The sequence below is a fragment of the Vulpes lagopus genome, chromosome 12, assembly GCF_018345385.1.
Source record: "Vulpes lagopus strain Blue_001 chromosome 12, ASM1834538v1, whole genome shotgun sequence".
NCBI classification, from domain to species: domain Eukaryota; kingdom Metazoa; phylum Chordata; class Mammalia; order Carnivora; family Canidae; genus Vulpes; species Vulpes lagopus.
In genome coordinates, this window is record NC_054835.1 from 21922332 (window position 1) to 21941055 (window position 18724).

Consider the following 18724-nt stretch of genomic DNA (forward strand, 5'->3'; position numbering starts at 1 on the left):
GAGCCTAGAGGTATTCACACTCACCCACTCCCGTCTAAGGCACAGGCCCCCTTGCCCAGAGAGCGCTTCTCCCCCTCGCCCTGCACTCCTGTCTCCCCTGGGTGAGCAGGACAGGTGCAGAAGTATTATAATAATACAGCTGCGAGAGCGCCATTTATTTCCCACTCCCGGTCTCTGCTTCAATCCATATTTTTATTAAACTTTTTTTGTTCAGGGAAGAATATTTAGGGAAAACCATGAAGGGCTGTCAGGCGCCGTTATTAGTCTTCTCAGCTCCTGCCAATGAGCTTTTCCAGGGCAGAAATATTTGCCATTGGGCAGTGGACCCAGGGGCCAGATTGGAAGCAGGAGCTCATTTGGCCAACAGAAGGGAGGATAAAAGACTGCTCTCGAGACGCCAGGAGGACAATGGGAGCAGCAGTTTCCAATTTATTTCACTTCCATTGAATGCATTTTAGAACCCAGCTCCCACATCTGGCAAGCGGGCACCATCCTTCTCTTAGAATCCCCGAGGCTTAGAGCTGGGAGTCACAGAGCATCCGAGTATCTCGGCTCAGCTCTGTTTGGGGCCTTCCAGATGCGAGGCTCTGGGCAGGGGCTGCCAGGCACAGACAAGCCCAGTCGTGGCTGTGCAAACCCCCATTCCCCAACCTGAGTTCAAGGCTAAGTCTTTTTTTAAAGATTTTATTTATTTCTTCATGAGAGACAGAGAGAGAGAGAGGCAGAGACACAGGCAGAGGGAGAAGCAGGCTCCATGCAGGGAGCCTGATGTGGGACTCGACCCTGGGACTCCAGGATCACACCCTGGGCTGAAGGGGGTGCTAAACCACTGAACCATTGGGGCTGCCCAAGGCTAAGTCCTTAAAGAGGCAGCCCCCCCCCACCCAACTTGTAATGCTTCCATTGTGATGCTGGTTATAGTATTAACAGGGTCTGTATTGCTTCTGAGACTGGGAAGTGCTGGGAGACTAGGATACTATCTCAGCCACCCTTTATCTCTAGTATGCAGCGTAGCACCTGGCACAGTATTAGGCACTCCGAAAATACCTACAGGTGAATGAGTGAATGAGCAAATGGCTGAGTTTACCACACTGCAACTAATAAATCCTGGGGTACTTGTTGAGAGGGAGGAGATATACCCAGGAAAGGCAAGTTGCCTCTATAGGAGGCAATCTGAGGACCACCTGCCTACTTCACACTTGCATCCAATCCCATCCTTAGATGGGGTGCCCCTTAGCTTCACCCACAGTTTCTATAACCTGTTTCCCCCCTACTGGCTGGAGTGGTGCAGAGCAGGGAAGATATGGGATATGAGAACAGCAAACTTCTTCCTTGGGCCAGTGCCTTGACCAGTGTGTGCTGAACCCAGCCTGAGTCCCCAGCACGGGTTTGGCCCAGTCAGGACGGCTGAGCATCCTGCTGAAAATCAAGGTGCCTCTGGCCAAGAGGAGCACTACTTAGGATCACAACACATAGTGACTAGAACAACCTGAGAAAATTTAGGAAGCAGACCAACAAAGGCCACGGCACAGAGTGGGAACAGAAGGGTGGAGGAGAGCTTCTCATGCTCCGTGGGTGCTCTCTGCCCAGGTGTGGCCCTCCTGGGGGAACATGCAGGACACAAACCTCAGGAAGAAGCATCAAACCCGAGGGTGCAGGGGAGGGAGGAAAATCACCCTGGAGACCACCTGCGAGGACTAGAACCCAGGCTCCTCCAACCCTGACCTCTTACCCCCTCACTTCCCACCCTGTTTTCCAGGCCGGAGCCTCCTATCACACCCTCTACAGCTGAATCCAGTGCTCCCTGGAAGACTCAGAAAGACAGACTTTGGACAGTGCTTGCTCTTTCCCTTGGGAGGTGCCATAGTTATATTTTTCTTTTTGATTTTCTTTGTGGTGGTGGTTGACAGTGACAACACCACCTGCGGCTCCCAGAACGGGAAGCAATGGAGACATCCACCTGTCACTGGTCCCCGCCTTGTGACTCTCCATCTGCACCAGTCATGGGTGACTTTCATTCACAGAGTCCTTCCCGGACTCCGGCTAGAGGCTTTGGACCACTGGTGACAGAAATATCAGCAAAACTATGGCCCAAATGAGGGGACCTGTGATCTCCCGGACACCACATTCTCAAGACACTAGAAATAAGAGCATGACTCCAGGGGAGGGGAAGTGAAATGCAGGGCCCTATGAGAAATAGGGAGGGACTGAGCTGCTTCAACCTGGACACAAGTGTCTGGAGGGTCCTACCTGCGGGCTGTCAGGGCAAGAGGGATGGGGCTTGCTCTGTGTCACCCACAGGACAAAAGCAGAACCAATAGGTAGAATTATAGGAAAAAGATCAAGGAAGCTGCTAAGACTCTCCAAAGATGAAATTAATGAGGTCAGCATGATGCAAGCTTTTGTCCCTCCAAACAGAATACCTCCTTGTGCACAGAATTACATGGTTTTCCCACATGCTTACTTCTTTCAATTCTCCACCATCCCCATGAGGAGGTCAGGCTCACTGCCCCCATCTTTAGAGGGTAAGACTGAGTTTCAGGGAGGTCAAGTGGTTTCCTGGAATCACCTCTCCAGTGTGAGGCAAAGCTGGGTTTAACGGTGAATTTCCTATTCCCAGTCTGGTCTTCCTTCCAATGGGCCCCACGTCCTGCGGTTCAAACGCAAGTCTCAGGATGCATGCATGTGTAGATCCTTATCTCCACAGTGGGCTGTAAGTGCCTTCCTCCAGGATTGGTGGTACCTGGGAGGCCTGGGACCCACACCAGGTGGGGACTCTAGGACCCCGCTTATTTTCTTGGGCCTCATCTGGGGAACTAAGATATCCTTTCCTCTAAGATTACCCTCAAACTAGGGGGAGACTTGTGTGTTCCCCTTATCTATGTGAGCTACATGGGTGTATAACAGGACACAGATACCTCCACTGGTATTAACTACTTCCTTACTTCCTCTATGTCCATCTGGTCCGGGCTACCTGGTCCAGCCTAATCTTGCTTCCTTCCCAGTCTTTCTATTGTTGACGTGAGTCTTGGCTCTCTGACCCAAACACCAAGGATGCATGTCCTCCTCTAGCTCCGCCCTTGCAGCTCCCCTCCAGCAGCAGGTGCCTCATGGGTTGGCAGCCTGAATGGAGAGGGTCACCGAGTGATGGGAATGCAGGGCTGGGGACATCGGCAATGCTTCACGAACATCCTGCTGCCTGAGGGCCAGCACCCCTCACCTTCCACCTGAACTGCCAGGACAGAAGTCTACACCTTCCCCTCTGGCTTCCCTCCCACCCATTTTCCCCTTAGCTGCCGAACTGATCTCCTTACAGCATAAAACTGAATCATGGCAATTCAGTGCCTAAAAGACTCTAGCAGCCTCCCATTGCCCTTAAAATAAATTACAGAATCCCTGCTGCCCCTCTCGTCTGTGCACAGCCCTCCCCTTGCTCTCCGAGCCACAGTCACTCCATGGTCACTGCAGCCTCTGCCCAGATCCCCGAGCACACCAAGGACGTTCCTTCACACACACTGGAAGATCTGCCCAACATCCTTTTCATCTGGATCCCTCCCTGCTCCTCACTTGGTTCTTCTCCTGCTTTTCCTTCAAGCACAGGGTTGAATGTTCCCCGCCCCAGAACACTTGTGCTCCTAGTCTAAACCAGATTCCTCTGGAATCCCCTCCCATTGTATCACCCTCTTCTCTGCTGACTTTATTATAGCTTGGGATTATAGATTCACTTTTGTGTTTAGTTATCACCTGTCATCCCTTCTGGAAGGCAAGCCCCACAAACCAGGGACTGCTGTCTGTTTAGCCCTGCGTCCCTAGAGCTCACCTCTTACCTGTGGGGCATATGAAGGAGAAATGAGAAGGAGAGGGAGAAGAGAAGGGAAGATAAAATGTAAGTGGGGGAGGAGAAGGCAAGGAGGAAGGCGAAGGGAGGAAGGAGGGGGAGGATGAGGAGCAGGGATCAGGATGGGAGGAGGGTTCTTTAATAAAGACCAGGGTCCTCCTAGCTGACCACAGGCTTCCTCCTCCACGAGAACAACCTGGGATTTGGCTCTGCTGGACTGTGGCGCCCTCACCTGGCAGGTGGAGCTCATGCACCTGCCGTTTCCCTCTACGTGGGACCTTGGAAGGAGTCACAGTAACGCACATGTGCCTGCCTGTGTGTGTGTGTGTGTGTGTGTGTGTGTGTGCACATGCATTCACATTCACATTTGGATGCATGTCTTGGAGTCAGCAAAGAAGCAGGCACTTGGGCTCCCTCCCTACTTTGCCTCTTACCCGAGGCTTTTTCCCCTAACGGCCTGAGGTTTTTTTGGATATAACAACAGGCATCAAAAGCCAGACAGCAGGAGCAATCGGAGGGCACACCCGACAAATGGTGCCTGGAAAATCCGCACAGAGGGCTTGCAGGCCTCCAGGAAGCTGGCTTACCATCAGAATGATTTCTGGGAATTGGTGTGGTAGCTGAGCGGGAAATCCACAGACTGCAAGACCCCAGACTTTAGCTAATGAAGGAGGTGAAAGAAAGCCACTCAGTCCCCTCCCTCACTGCTGATAGTCCTTGCTTTCCCAACCAGCTCTTCTAGCCTCTGCCTGGACCCTTTCTCTTACCCTCCCCTCTACCCAAATCGAAATGTCAGCATCTCTAGACCTCAGAGCCCTGCTCTGTGCTGGCTGGTGGATATCTGGGCATGAAAAACCTGCAAACCTGGGCTCTGGTCTTGGCTCTGTGACCTCAGGTACCTCCCTTCCCTCTCTGGGCTCCATACTGCTCAGCCACAATGCGGCTGCCAATAGCCCCAGGACCCTGACTTCTGTCCTGAATGCTTCCTCTGAAATTAATAGCCTATGGGGCTCCCTGTCAGTCCGTTTTCGCTGCACAATAAAAGCCTTAGTGTCTCAGTGGCTTACAACAGCATCTATTTCACATTCCCTGGGCTATAGGTTCACTAAAGTTCAACTGATCCAGGCTGGCCAGGCTGGGGTGAGCCAGAGCCCAGGCCAGGTCAGATTCAAGTTTGTTCTACATATCCTTATTCTGGCCTCCAGACAGAATGGCTGTCTGGAACATGATCTTCCCATGGCGGGTCACAGGAGTATGAGAAGCCAAACGAAAATGTGTAGCACATGCAACACCTCTGCTCATACAGTGTCCGCTAACACTGCATTGCTCTAAGAAAGTCACGTGGCCATGGCCAACTGAGTGAAGTGAGGCACGTTCTCTGGCTCCTCCAATGGAAGCAGGACAGGGTCACAAAGAGCTTGAGTGTGTAATTCTGCTACAGAGAGGAAATGAAGGACTTGGAACAGTTAATCCATGTCCCGCAGGGCCTGTGAGAGGGCATTTGGGTATCCTGGCCAGGCACGGAGGAAGACAGCTAAGGCCAAAGTTTCTCGTCATGCTGCATACATCTTGCAACATAGGGAGGTCTCTGCTTGGACCTTTCTGCTTGCAACAGCGAGTAGCCGTGGTCAGCAATGCCACTGTGCTGCTCTGCGGCTCCCAGCATCCCTTCAGTGAGGTTGGCCACGAGGCTTGTGCTAGAATGTGCACAAAATGAGGCCTGTCATTTTCACACTGAGGTGGGTAAGTATGCAGCACGTGTTCACCCTTCACCCCCTGAGGTAACAGTGGGGCAATCTGGAAGTCATTCACAGAGTCCTTGGAGGAGTGTGGCCTCAGTCCCTGAGTCTCCATGCAGAGGAGAGAAGCACAGCCCGTATTAAATTGTGTCATGAGCAACACATAAACTTCTGTATTGGCAAGCCACTAAGATTTGGGATTTATTTGTTGTTGCAGTCTAGCACAGCCTATCCTGGCGAACCCCCTGCTCGTGCCCCTGGCTACCTGAGTAAGCACATCATCTCTTCTGTTCCTAATTCAGGTTCATTTATTGACCACCAGGCAGACACCAGAGGCAGAACTGGAAGGATCTGGTGCAGAAAGGTCTTGTGCTCGGCCCAGAGAAGCCTTGCCCCTGGACGGAGAGAGGAGTTAAGAGCGAAGCTTGGGGGAATATTCTCAGTTATTTCTAAAAATAAAATGACAATTTATTGTGTGTGTGTGCACGCACGTGCATGTTTTGTTTTAGTGTAGAGACGCAGAAAACCAACAAACAGAATGGTCTACTATCTCCCAGAGAACCACTGCTTTCATTTTTATTTTATTTTTTTTTCATTTTTAAAATAACAGTAATATGTAGTTGAGCATTCAAACAAAATAGACACAAAATGAAAATCAGACGCTCCTCGCTCCTCCAGTTTCTCTATTCACAGGTGCCTACTTTTTGCAGTTTTTTTAAGAAAAGATTTTATTTATTTGAGAGAGAGAGAGAGAGAGAATGAGCAGTGGGGAGGCACAGAGGCAGAGGGAGAGAGGGAGAAGCAGACCCCTCCCCTCCACCACCACTAATCAGGGAACCTCACATGGGGCTCTATCCCAGGACCTGAGATCACGATCTGGGCCAAAGGTAGACGCTTGAGCACCTGAGCCACCCAGGTGCCCCCTACTTTATGCGGTCTATGTGAACAGTTCTTCATATTATCTTTTAGGGGATAAATATGTATTGTCTTCTTAAGATTCTGTTCTGTATTTTGCTTTTTATTATTTAATAAGACAGCATCAAGATCTTCCCCCAAACACAATTTGCAGGTGTCTCTCATGCTATTTAATGCTTCCAGAGTATTCCATCATATGGTGGTACTATAATTTGTTTAATATGGTCCTGACTGAGGGACACTGTTCCCACTATTTTTTTTCCCACTACAGTCAGTGCTGTATTAATGACTATAATGAATATCGCTGTTCTTATATTTATCAGGCAGCTTCCTAGCAATTGAATTTTTAGGCTAAATGGACTGTATGCTTCAAGGTTTTGCTATGTATTGCCAAACTGTCTTCCCTGAAATTGCACCAGTTTACATTCGCACCAGCAGTACCGGAGCACGCCATGCATCCTCGCCAGCACCGGGTTTTCATTTTTGTCAATTTCATAGCTGAAAAATGGCATATTCTTCCTGCCGTGGTGAATTTTTCAGGGGAAGATTTCCTCCTTATTGTCCACTAGAAACCAGTTTCTTGAATGAACAATTTAACTAATAGCCTGCGAAATAAACGAGACAGAATGAGACAGAACGTTCTGGGGGCTTTGTTGTCTCTCAAAGGCCGCTGCTGTTCTCTATCAAGCTCTGCATGGATGTTCTAGCATCCCTGAACTTCTGCCCTGAACCCTTAAACTGGTTCCCTGTCCTGTGAGCTGGGCTGCACCACCTCAATATAACCTCAAGGTCACTTTCCCCTTTTTCCTTAGACAGGGACAACCCTGAACAGTCAGAGACACGAGCTCCTTGTCAACGGAGCTGTTCAAATAAAGGTGAGCAATTGAATGGTACAGAAATAAATGTCTGCATTAGTTGGGGGGCTACAGGATATCACATCTTGGATTTTTTTTTCTTTTTAAGTTCATCCACTGTACTTTTTTCTGATTTAAAAAAAAAAAAATGTGCCCTTGAAGTGAATTTGAAAGATGCAGGAAGCAGAAAGGAAAAAGTAGAAGTTGCTGGCAATCCTACCCTGCAGTGTTCACATGTTGTTGTGTAGATTTCTAGTCCTTTTTTACCACCCCCCCCCCACATACACAGATACATTTACCAAAACCATGAGACTTTCTCCAGAGGCCAGGTAACATGACAGTTAACAGTATGGACTCTTGAATGGAACAGTCTGGGCTTATATCTTGACTTCTTCACTTACTGGCTGTGGGAATATGGACAAATCATTTTTAATCTCAGGGCCTCAATTTTATCATTTATAAAATGGCTATAATAACAGCATCCCCCCCTCATCGGGTTGTTGTGTGGGTTACATGCCTTAATTATAAATTAAGCTGGCAGATAGTAAGAGCTAGATGTGTTATTATGTTTTATTATTATTATTACTATTAAAGATTTCATTTATTTATTTGAGAGAGAGCATGCATGCATGCACATGAGCTGGTGGGGAGGTAGGTGGCAGAGAGGCAAAAGCAGTTCCTTTCTGATCAGGGAGCCCGCTGTGGGGCTCAATCTCAGGACCCTGTGATCATGACCGGAGCTGAAGACAGATGCTTGATTGACTGAGCCACCCAGGTGCCCCTATGTTTTATTATTATTAAACATTGCTTTCCCTTGTATGAATGTACTATAATTTATTTATCTGAATCTGCTTCTGTTGAACATTTGGATTTCCCCCCCTAGCTTTCCCATCATAAATAATACTGCAATAATCCACCTTGCATGTGGAACTCCACGGCCATTTCTAGCTGTGGGAATTGCCCACCTAATAACACAGTTAACTTCAAAGCTTTTGATCTGCATTGCCAGATTTTCCTGTAAAGGTTGGTGACGGCTTGCATTTGTTTCAGCTGTATATGAGAACACTTCCTTGTTCTTTCACCCAAGCAGGGCATTATTGTTTTTAAAGATCTACTACGCTTCTCCCCTGCCCCCAGAATGTATGATTCAACAGACCTTCTTAAGAGGGAAAATTATTTCAGAAGAAAAACAGCAAACCGCAGACAAAAGGTGAAGCTAAAACCAGGATACTTGCAGGATACACATTTGAAAAGGGAAGCTTCTGAGCATATCTCTAGGGGCTTCCACTGCTAATAAAGCTATTGTCTTGGTTTCAACATCATAACAAACACAAACCACCCTAACTTCCCTGAGTTTCTTTCTATTTTTAAGACTTTATTTATTCATAAGAGACACAGAGAGAGGCAGAGACATAGGCAGAGGGAAAAGCAGGCTCTGTGCAGGGAGCCTGATGCGAAACTCGATCCCAGGACCCCAGGATCACGACCTGAGCCGAAGACAGACGCTCAACCACTGAGCCACCCAGTGGGTTTCTGAGAGCCTTGGTTCAGGGGGAGACGGGATTTTCTGGGAAGATGTATGTACTAATCAGCACACACATATCTCCACTTCTGAAAATCAACAGAAAGGTCTACATGAGCCATCATCTTTTAGATTTCCAGGGACTAAGAAGAAGGCCTTTAAAATAACAATAAAACCAAACTGCAAATACTTTATTCTGGCAAACTGGTAGTTCTAGAACGCTGCCACTCCCTAGGGGCATCAGCTAGACTAGATTGTGTCTCCCAGCCTACATTCAGGATTCCATCAGGTAAAGGGGATAGAGGGTCACTGATCATGCCCTCGAAGACCCCCTCTGGCTCTGACATTTCACGAGCCAGCACTACCTGAGTTTACAAGAGAGATTAGTTGTGTACATTGCGACATGTTTTAAACCATGGCCCTTGACCAGTACATGTAATTGGAGGCACTCTTCAAAGTGACAAAATGCATTAGCGGGTCTTGGCCCCATGAGACCTCTGTTAGCACCAGCTGTCAGCAGTGACTGCAGCAGAACTCACTTCAGCATGGGAGTCTATACTGTGTTGGCATTAGGGTTGCCCTGGCTTCTCATCTTCTCTGGGTGCAAGAGATCCAGCCTCCGCCTTCTCCTTCAGATGAAAAAGGACTTGAGGGAGAGGGAGCAGGGACCAGTCAGCTGCACCAAGACAGGGGCCTGCTGCAGAGAACCGAAGTGAAGGCTAACGCCAAGAGCTGCAGATTAGCAGCATCTTCCAGATTCTGAGGTGTCCACAGCCCCTGAGCCACAGCAGAATGTGGCATAGCCTTGCATTTGCCAGCTTGGACTTTGGAACCAGATTCCCTAGATAGATGGTCATACTGACTGCACTTACTAGTGAGACTTGAGCCAGTCACTTTACTTTCTGCTTCGTGTGCTCATCTGTATATGAGGATGGGGCTAACAATAGTACAGGACCTGCTTCACCAGGTCACAGGCATTAAATGAGTTAATATCTATAGAGCGCCCAGAAGAGTACCTGCCATGTATTAAGCTTTATATAAACATTTGTTGGATAAGTAAATAAACACATTGAGAGCATTGATGTGGTCCAGTAGAAAGACCAAAAGGTGTTGGAGTCCACTCTGGCTCTCCCACTCCTTAGCTGTGTGCCCTGAGGCAAGGTGCGCAGCCTCTCTGAGCAATGGGTCCCTTACCCGTATATCAGATTTCATAACACTAACTTCCCTGTAGGTCTTATGGATGTGAAGGAGTTGGTGGAGGTCCTGGCCCACAGCAAAGCTCAATCACCATGATTGTTGAAAGTATTTAGCAATATATTTGGAGATCCCACATGGTTGATTTTATTAGTGTCTGTAGTTTATGGATGGGGAAACTGAGGTCCACAAAACCTAAGGGTTTTGTCCACGGCCACATGGCTAGATAGTAATAGTCAGAGCTATGATGGGAACATTGGCCATCTGGCTCCAAACCTTACACTCTCCAGGATAAGAACTCAAATTAAATGAATGGGGCACCATGAAAGTGGGGAAGAGGAACTGGGTGTGCAAGCAGATGGGAGAGGATCATAGAGTTCTGCAGGGTCAGAGGTAAGAAGCATCCTCTGCCATGAGGAGCAGCTCGTCACTCTGGGCCTTGTGCCCCCAGGTTAAACAAGACATGGGGTCAATACCCTAACCTTTCAATAAGCATAAAATGAAATTAGGACTTTGCGTCCTGAATTTCCACTTGAAAAGGTCAAGGCTAAATTAGTGGTCAGATGCCTCCAGAATATCCCCATTTTATCTTCATTCTTTTCAGGGGCATCAATGTGGAAGGATTTTGAGGACAGCAATTTGGAGGTGCAGGTTAGTGTTGAGACTGCCAGGGACAGAGAGAGAAAGAGAGAGAGGAGAAGAAGAAGAAGAAGAAGAAGAAGAAGAAGAAGAAGAAGAAGAAGAAGAAGCCGCTGCCCAGGGAAGCATCTAGAGCAGGAAGGGATGGGAAAGATCTGTCTGTGCCTACAGACACGTGCCACGCACCTGGCCAGATGCTCCCATATAGTCACATATTCATAATTCCTCTTCTGTGAATCATATCAGGCAATTCAAAAGTGGGGAAATCCAGGATCAGAGAGGTTAAGGAGTGTGTCCCTGGTCACACAGAGACCGACGCCATTCTTCCAGAACCAGAATACAGAATAAAGTTTCCTTTATTCTCTGACCAGGTATAACCGGACAGAGGGGGCTAAAATCATAGATGCTACCATGATATGTGCCAAAGTAAGCTTTGTCAGGAACTTCAAGGCCAGGAGAACCATGGAGGAAAGGGGAACGGTGCAGGGGGTGGTGTCTGGGGACAGAACTGCAAGTCAAGGAGACCAATGAACAATCCTGTTGTTGACAGGCAGTGGGGGGCTTCCTGTGGATCTGTGGAGACGCATTGTGCGTAAAATAGCACTTAACTGTCTGTGGCCAATCTGGAGCTGCTATTCAGAGCTCAAGTCCAGCTCCTCATTCAGCTTCCCCTCACCTGCAAGATCCAGAGTCCTTGCACTGCCTCACACTACGGGGTTGTTGTAAAATAGTAATAGGAAACCACCTGTGACTGTCATGTGCTTTTTCACTATAAAATAATAAGAGTAAGGAAAATAATACCAGCAAAAACAATGACTAAGCCCTCTGTGAAAACCCCCATATCCAGCTGTAGCTGTAAGATTGTGTGGCAGAGAAAATGCCATGGACGATGAGTTCAACCACTCCATGAGGAACACCTTGGTGGCCAATCCAACTCCTTGGACTCATTCTAGTTCACAACTCATGTTTACTGAGCATGTACTATGTGCCAGGTAGACACTGTGCTATGTGCTCCCAAGAACCCTATAAGGCACATTCCATGATACCATTACTCCTTTTACAAGGAAAGAAGCTTGTCCACAGAAGGGAAGGTCACAAGCCAGACTGGAGCAGAAATGAAAACTGTAGTCAACCTGTGCTCAAGAGCCTGTGCTCCTATTGCCAACCCTGCCTCTTACTGGAGCTGGCTCAGCCCGTCCCCCACCGTCTGCCCCCACCCCGCCCGCCTGCTCATCTACCTTAGTATGGAATGCGCCCCTCTTCCCCAGCCATTTCCCCTTTTGGGGGGCACTGAATTCTTCCCGGCTTTCTGATGTGGTCTCCAGGACGGAAAGATCATTGGTTCATAACAGAGTATGTGGGAAGAGACAGGAGAGAGAAATCCATACTCGGGGTTAACTGCCCAGGGGACTGATTTTTATTCTCTGCATTTCAGCTGTGATTTCTGGCTAATAACCAGACATGCTAAACATTATTATCTGTTGATAGTACCATCTCTGCTTTTCCAAGTGATCCTTGCACTTTGGGGGCTGAAAGCCTGGAAACTACATTTCCCATACTCCTTGCCAGGAGGGATCCTGGAGATCTTGGCAAGGAGAGGTTCTTTGCATGAGATTTCTGAGATGGAAGAGAAGACCCAATTATCAAGCAGCAGCTGTATGGCCTTCAGCAGACAGATTGGGTTTTCACTCAGAGCTTTTGGGCATCCTTCTGAAGGCACTAATACCCATAGTGGCTTGCTTGTGATTTCTGAAACACAGCAATACCCTCTGGCCTCTATTTCCCAGCTAGCAAGGGTTGGTTGTATAAGCCTCCAATTCCCTCTGTTAAATACATTCCTATTTAAAACACCTAAAGTGGCTCCTGTTTACCAATGTAGCATTTGAAAATATATGAGATATTCCTTACAAACTAGTAGGTAGAAATCATCTTCCACTTAGAATTTAAATCCCTCTGTTTAAATTCCAGCTCTGCTGCTGCCAATCCATATAACTCTGAGAAAGCCATTTACTTTTCTCATCTACAAAACAGGACAGACAATATTTATTCTGCTTACTTCACAAGATTATCAGGACAGTTACAGGGACTAATAGATGAAAAGGATGTTCTAAACCGTACAGATTTCTACATAGAAGAGGGGTACTATTTTTATCTTCCTTACAGAGTTTCTTTTTGAGAAAATGAAACACATTTCTACATTTCCACTTCATGTTGCCCACAAGAGAGACCAGCAAGCTCCTGGCCAGCCCCACATAGGTAGTTACTCACCCCTAGAAATTTAGGCCATTGTTCTACCCAGATTCAGGATTTCACCATAATGAACTGTGATTTACATATGGTCATTCAATTCTCCTTGCTTTCAAGCAACTCTGAAACCCTCTTGGTGGAGCCAAGTGTATGTCCCTATGGCTCATTCTAGGATGGTCTGTTGTAGAGAGTATGTCTAAAGGTTCATGTTTGATGGGGTCAAAATTTCAGTTGAGAAGATGAGAAAGTTCTGGAGATGGATGATGGTAATAGGTACACAACAATGTGAATGTACATAATGCCACCAAACTGCACACTTAAGTATGGCTAAGATGGTAAGTTTTATATTACGTGTATTGTACCACAATAAAATAGAAGTCCTCCAACATGGATGGATGTAAAGGGTACTATGCTAAAATAAGTCAGAATTGCTGAAATAAGTCAGACACAGAAAAGCAGATAAAAAGGAAGTCCTCCAGGACATATGGATGTCCACTAACGTTTGAAAAGGTTTGTTATGCTTATGTTATGCCATGTTATGCATTTATTGTGTTATGATCTTATAGCTCTTAAAAAGAATTCTAAACCCTAGTTCTTTTCCTATTAATGTCTGAAATGGCAATAAATTTATTCAGTTTTTTAAAAAAGAGATTAGTCGAGATCAGCTGAACTGATAATCTGTAACAGGAAAATATATATGCTGGTTGGGAGATGTGTCATATACCTGAAAGAAAGGACAGACGAGTCTAACTTGTCTGTAACTAGATCTGTAGGTTAAATTCAGTTTCAATAATAATTGTGAGTTGGCCTTAACGATTTCAATAATAATTTTTTATTTGTACTCTAATAATTTCAATACTGATTCAATTTCAACATATGAAAAGCTACTTTTTTTTTAGGTCCTAAAAATGATGTACCAGAAAGGTTATAGTCTCAGTAATAAATTACTTCTTCAATAAAATGCAATACTTTAGGAAGAAAACCCGTGGAAGCATAACCTCTGATGTAGCCGCTGTTTCAATTGCAATAAAGAATAATTCAGGAATGAGGTTAGAGAAAGAACGCCCATGTGAAGATCATCCATTGATTCATTTTTAAGCAAATGATTGCACTAAGAAATGGAAGCCAGAATAAACAAAAGAATGTGGTTACATTCATTTAAAAACAAGAGCTTAAGAACACAATCATTAGGATGCTTTGTAGTGAGAAGAGAGATGACCATAAATCCCTTGTAGCTCAGAGCTTTCTCTGATTATGTCATAGTGAGTGCTTGGCACAGGTGAGAAACTTGAAGCAGAGCTGCATGCATTTCTTTTTGAAATAGACAAGCATTCCAAATTTGATGACCTTTTCTGTAATGACAAGTGGCTGTCAGGAGTATACTACTTAACAGATATTTTCTGAAAAAAATATAATGCACACTTAATCTGCTCCGTCAAGGTAGAGGTGACACTTTAACAACACATAGGAGAGCAAGTGCCTCTTAAAAAAGAGTCATGCTATGGAAAGAGCATTTGGAAAAATGGATGTTTGGAAATGTTGCCATTGTTATGTGATTTTATTGCCAAAGATGATGTACTTCCCCCACGAAAGTTTTCATATCTGTACACTCAAAAAAAAACATGAAAAGAGAACGTTCTTCTGATCTGCTTTAAAATCCCCCCAAAGAGAAAATTTCAGTGGAATTGTGAAACCATTTGTTAAAACTGCAAACGTGCAATATCTTTGATTTTGGGGAACAACTAAACAATTTGTGGTAATTGGACAATGTTTAAGTAGGGTTGGATCCAAGCAGAAGTGAAGGGGAAAAAATCACCTCCCGTGTTATCCATACTAAACCTCTGTTAATGCAGCCAAAAAGCTCATCAGCTAATTAGGCTGTCATAGCACACAGTTGATGACAAAGTTCCTCTGGGTCTTTATTTCATCAATTTTTTTAAACGTAGGCAATTTGTGATGGGCTCCTCTGTATAGTGTCAAAACCTCCTCTCAAGAAGTTCCATCTGTCTGCATTAGCCATAGGGATTTGGTATTGTTTTATGCAGTATTTTTTGAAGCTGGTGAAAGTCTCGAATGGAATCTAGTGACAGCCTGTGAGAAATGAAATCATCCTTATTTTAGAGCTTTCCCATAAAATTAGCAACTTTGCTATTTTTCTGCGGAGAGATTGATTTTTATATGTCTCAGAAAATAATTCAGAAAACATTTTAAAGGCTAGAGTTGCATCTGCAGCCTTCTTGTTTCTTATGAAGTAGATAAGATGATCTTTAATGGACAACATCTATTTGAAAAGAGACTGTAAAGCTCAGTCAAATTGCTCCTTCAATGAATTCTTACCTTTGTCCAACGTGAATCAAATCCATGCCCATCCCAGAGGCTCCCTAGGCCCTGCAGTATGGGCATCCCAACTCCCCAGCGTCTCGGAGCCCCTCTCTTTCCACCACAATCAATGGGCTAAGCTCGCTGTCTTTCTATACTTGGAGCACACATGCTTATCTTGCCTCAGGGTCTCTGTCCTTGCTCTTTCCCCAGATCTTACCAAGGCTAGACCCTTTCTCATTCAGGGCAGTTAAAATGCCATCTGTCCCCGATGCTTCCTCAGCCCCTCTCCCTAGTGCAGCATCACCTCGCCCCAACCGTTCCTGTTATGCTGTCTTGCTTTATAGTCTTTGGGTCATACCTTATTCATGTGTTTGTTTGCTCTGATGGTAATAGAAGCTACACACTATAAGTAATGAAACAATATAAGTGCTACAAGAGCTTGGATTTTGTTTGGTTTACCACTGTACCCTCAGCACCACAACAGTGCCTGGCACATAGCAGCTGATCAATAGATATTTGTTAGAAGAATAAATGGGTGGATGTCTAGGCTATATCCCTCTTCCTGATGTAGATGAGGAGGTTCAAGGAGTAGCAGGTGTTGGAGGTCCACTGCAAAGAGACTAGGAACTGGTGTTTATCAAACGTCCAGTACAGCATGTGCTGGTCCCTAAGCATGACATCCTCTCCAGTATGTTTTAGGCTGACGTCGGATTGGCTCGGTCACCCAGAAGAGTTAGCAAAAACTTAGCAAGTTAGCACAACTAACTCTTGGAGCCACACAGCTGATTCCTGGCCAAGCTGTGCTTTGCGGTCAGTGTGTCAGACTCAGGGCCCGTATTCTTCCCACTGCAGTCCTCTGAAGAGCACAGAGATGCAGTTCCTGGGGGGTTTCCGTCACCAATCTGCTAGGGTTTAACTTCTAATTATCTTCTACTGATTAGATTGATCTTCTCAATCTTCTACTACAAATCTATTCATCAGCTGTGTGACTGTAAACCAGGAATATGACCTGTGACATCAGGACAATGATACTGCTTACCCTGGGGGTTATCATGAGCATTAAATGAGATGATACATGTTAAGCACCTAGAACAGAGCTTGGATTATTGATAAATTACCAAGTGGCTTGATAGATGTTGGCTGTTGGTATTATGACCCTATCATCACCGCCACAAATAGTACTGTTTCCAAAGCATTTCTTTCCTTTCTTCCCTTCAATAAATCCTTCTTTATCCCCTACTAGGTGCCTGACACTGTGTAAGGTGTCTGAGATAAAAGGATAAATAGAAGGCAATTTCCCCGAAGGTGGGATCTGCAAAGCATCGTGGAATGTGGAGGAGGGTGTGTCTCTCCTTTCTTACGGGATCACTGAAAGGTTTGTGGAGCTGCTGATATTTGAGTTAAGCCTGAAGGACAGAATGGAATTCTTCCAAATGGAGAAGTGGAGGCAAAGGGAAGCATAATGAAGCCCTGTCAGGACTGGACTTTAGAAGTGGGTTAAGATTTTCTATGCAACAAACTACAGTTAAAGAAAAGCAGCAAACACACACACATCACACGTGCATGTGCATACACCGGCACACATGCACACACAGAGATGCAGTTTGAAGGCTGAGTGCAAAATGTGGCTTAATTCAATCTTTCTATCACATTCCAGCACCAGTGTTATACAGGCAACATTTTTCAGGAGAAAGAAGACAGGTTTTGCTGTCAAACAGTCTGGAGTAAGAATAACAATTAAACCGTGAGACTTTAGGCAAAATTATTTATCTTGCTGGTATTTAGGTCCCTTACTTGTTTAAAAAAAAAAATGAAAAAGAGATAACAGATCTGACTTCATGGATTAGTTTTAAGAATTAAGTAAAATGACATATGTAAAAAATACTTAATACAGGGACTGGCAAGTAGCAGATATGGATGTTCATTTCCTTCCTTCCAAATCTGGCTCCATGCACACTGGCCACACTGTCAACCCAAACTGAAAACCAAGTGATCTCATTGTTTTCATATTAACAAACCCACAGAGAACACAACCACTTACGTCACTTAACTCAGTGATCAGTTAAATGAAAGGCAGGGTTTTCCTTCCCCAAAATGAAAACCAAGAGAAGTTGGGGCCCCTGGTATAGCAGGTCATTGCTGGCATTTTTCATGTAGGCATTTATGTGTAGTGCCTACCAAGTGAAAGATACCTCAGTGAGCATTTGATTTCTTTGTTCATTGAGTCCTCACAACATGCTTGAGGGTAGGAACTCTCTCCATTTTCCAGAAAGGGCAATTTAAGCTTCAAGAAAAAACCTGCTCAGAATTACGCTCTGGCAAATGATGACCCCAGGGCTGGCTCCCAGAGTGCTCTTGACTCCAACCTTATGTGTTCATCCCAGGGTGCCTCTTGTAATATCCTCAGGTGGGAAAGCAACATGCCCAACCTGGAGTGCTCAGCTATGAAGCACGGACCTAGGGCAAACCGGAACTGTCCACCGGCCTTATGTTTTCCTTAATTGAACATGAGCCTCATTTTTGTGCATTTCTCTCGTTCTGATTTGTCTACTTTTTTCAGTATCTCTCTTTTACCTCTGTGTATGTAGGCATATGTTTATCATTCCCTAACCATATTTCTCCCTCTCTTTCTCTACTCCAGGTGGAGAAACTGAGCATCACAATCTAAGAAGGAATTTGCAAGCTTTACAGAGTATTCTGGTGGGGCTGGATCTGAGGCTCCATCCCCCCACCTTCCCATCTGTTGCCCTCCTCTGCCTTCTCCATCTAGCGTCAGACACAGACCTTCCGCTTCCCTGCCTGCCAGTCTGACGCATGTTTCAGACCCAGAACCACTTAGAAATAATTATTTTAAAAACAAATAAACTCTTCTCCCGGTGATCTTTACTCTCCTCACATCCTCACCAAGCAGTGGCTATTTTTACTCACGCCAGCTCCTGGAAGGTCTCTTTGGAAAGTCACCATGACATTTCATGCGGCCTAGCCTGGCATTCATCTAAAATATTTTTTCAAAAACATCCTGCTCTAGAGAAATGTCAACGTTTATGGTGCATCCACAGGGATGTATCAGCAGAGGAAAAGATCCACTTAAGAAAGTCCCAGCTTGAAAAGGAGTGGGTTTGGAGGCAGATTTACCCAGGAGTAGCAAAGCACACGGGGGCATGCTGGGAAGGAGTGATGGTGAACACCAATGTCTGTGATGAGGTCACCTGGTGAGTTTGGAGTCTGGAGAGAGGATGGACACACCAATTGACCCCAAGTAGGTGGGTGTACAGGATAAAGCAGAGAGGGTGTCTGGGTCAGTGAAGTCCAGTTGGTCTTGGATTTGAACAAGTCATGTTTTCTCCCTATCTCCATCTGAGGCCTCCTCATAGATCTGGCATGTGTCGGAATTCGGGGGCAAGTAGACACAGTCCCTTTACTGTTGGTGATGGAGAGGAAGCATAGGAAGAGG

General features: G+C 45.7%; 1 protein-coding gene across 1 annotated transcript in view; it reads right to left on the reverse strand.

The window, feature by feature from the left end:
* Window positions 1-18724, reverse strand: part of ASIC2 (acid sensing ion channel subunit 2) — a 994353-nt gene that overhangs the window by 536796 nt on the left and 438833 nt on the right. The gene's annotated exons all lie outside the window — the stretch shown is intronic.